A 2627-nucleotide genomic window follows, 5' to 3' on the forward strand; every position below is an offset into this window, starting at 1 on the left:
TCCTCCTCCTCTCCCTCTCTCTCCTTCTCTCTCCTTCTCTCTCCTTCTCCCTTTCTCTGTCTCCCTCCCTTCCTTACCAAAAAGGAAATACAGTTCTTATCTTCCCTGTTCTTTTCACTTACTGACCTTCTGACAAGAAGCTATTTCTGTAGCCACTTTGTCTAAAATACAGTTTTAACCTGAAATTATATGACTTGTTCAATTAAGAGAGGGTCTCATCCCTTTCCGTCTCCAGGAGTCACCGTGAGAACAGCCCCCGCCGCCGCCATGTCGGCCCATCTGCTGTGGATGGTCCTCCAGAACTGCTCCAGCTTCCTCAAGAGCAACAAGCATACATACAGCACTGAGCCCAACAACCTCAAGGCCCCAAACTCGTTCTGCTACAATGGGCTGATCCACCGGAAGACGGTGGGCATCGAGCTGACTGCCGAAGGCAAAGGCATCGTGGTGTTGCTGAAACGGCGGGCAGGTCAGAGGAAGCCTGCCACTTCCTATGTGAGGATCACCGTCAACAAAAATGCCCGGGCCACGCCCAACAGCGTCCGGCACATCATCCGCAAGAACAAATAGAGGAAAGATCTCGGCATGGCCACGCTGCGCTGGGCCAGTGCCATCCTGTGGAGCCAGAAGCCAGTGGTGGTGAAGAAGCGAACCCACCCACCCAAGAGCACTTAGGGTGCTAGGGCTGCCTTTGGCTAATAAAGTCAAAGTGCCCAACCAAAAAAAAAAAAAAAAATTGAGAGAGGACCTCATTAGTTTTCACATTTCTGGTTTAGAGTTCTTGATTTTGGTTTGTTTTAGTTTGGGATGTATGGTAATCTCAGCCAATAAAGAAACATTAATTATACAACTTTGGATAAAGATGCTATTTTCCAGATTTTCTAACTTTTTCAACTTCATCATCTAGAAACTGGAAGACTGCATTGCCCTTATTGCTGTAGCTAGTTATGTGGCAGCATTTGATTTGTTATAATAGAGAATAAATAACAATTGAGAATTCAAATTCCAAATCTAGGACTTTGATCATTAGATAAAAACTACATAGAAATTTTAAACAGAAAAAACTTTAAGATTTAAGATTATAAATTAATATTGTATGGATATATATATTTTTTAATCTGGAGAAAAGACCAAAATAAAATTTTCTCAATTGTAAATAGCAGAAATTCTAAGTAGACATTTAGGGTTATTTTTCTGATTATAATAATATGAAATCTCAGATGTTTTGCAGTAGGAATCATTTAATCAAAATGTTTATTAAGTGTCTTCTAAACACTGTTAGATGCTATGGACAGAAAAACAAGAAATAAGTATCTATCTTCTCTATCTTCAAGAAGCTAACATTTTAAGTTTCTATATTCACATGGATATATGTTCATTTTATATAAATTGATGAATTATTTATACACATAAATACCAGAGTTTTTCAAGCAGAGGTTATTTCATTGGATGAACTGGAAAGGAAAAAGGGAACAGGCATTTACCAAATGCCTACTAGATTCCAGGCACTGTGCTAAGAACTTTACAAATATTATCTCATTTGATTTTCACAGCAACCCTGGGATATAAGTGCTATTGTTTCCCCATTTTACAGTTGAGAAAACGGAAGCAGATAGAAATTAAGTGTCTTGTCCAAGGTCACACAGCTAGCAAATATCTGAGGCTGGGTTTGCTTCAGGTCTTCCTGACTCCAGGCCCACATATCTATCCACTGTACCAATTAGTTGCCTCATAATAATAAAAAAAAGTTTCTTCAATCAATGCATGTCAGCAACTACTCTGCAACTTAAAGTGTTACAGAGCTGCCTGGATGCACTAAGAGGTTTTAACTTACCCAGGTCACACACCCATTGTGCATTAGAAATGTGACTTGAAATCAAGTCATTCTGACTCTAAGACCAGGTCTCTATCCACTATGTCACTCTTTCACTCATACCAAATATGTACAGAATAAATATGAGAGGAGGATTAGTCCCTGTGGTGATTAGGAAGGCCCCACATAAGAAGTGGTATTATTTGACATGAGCTTTGAAGGACTATATTTGAAGGAACACACACACACACACACACACACACACACACACACACACACACACACAGAGTAGAGTTAAGGAGAAAGTGTTTTCCAGGCATGGGCTGTAGTTTGTTCAGGGACATGAAAATAGGAGATGGACTATCATTTGCTAGAAAGAACAGGAAAAGCTAAATTGGGTTAACCATGGAGTGCACAAAATGGAAAACTATAAAATAAGGCTGGAAAGGTATATGGCACATAATCTGTGAAGGGCTTTTAATGACAAAGGAGAGTGTGTATTTGATCTTAGAAGTAACAGGGGATCACTGGAGTTAGTGAAAGGGGAAATAACAATGTCAAACATATTCCCTAGAAATATCTTTTCAGAAACTGTGGATTATGAAGTATAGGGGGTAGAGACTTGAGTCAGGAGGATGAAGAAAAAGGCTATTTCAACAGTCTTCCCAAAAGGTGATGAGGGCCTGATCTGGGATGGTGACTGTGAATGGAGAGGGACTAATGAAAGAGTTGCTTGTGAGGAAAATCTCTTTGCAACTGATTGGAGAGTTAAGGTGAGGAAGAATCAGAGGCAAGTTTAAATCCCAGGTCACAA

The 2627-nt window shown here is 39.9% G+C and overlaps 1 pseudogene; it reads left to right on the forward strand.

The window, feature by feature from the left end:
* The first annotated feature begins 267 nt into the window (after positions 1-267).
* LOC122749864 lies at positions 268-675 on the forward strand (annotated as a pseudogene).
* Positions 676-2627: the final 1952 nt, after the last annotated feature.

Source organism: Dromiciops gliroides, chromosome 3 (genome assembly GCF_019393635.1).
Source record: "Dromiciops gliroides isolate mDroGli1 chromosome 3, mDroGli1.pri, whole genome shotgun sequence".
Taxonomy (NCBI): Eukaryota; Metazoa; Chordata; class Mammalia; order Microbiotheria; family Microbiotheriidae; genus Dromiciops; species Dromiciops gliroides.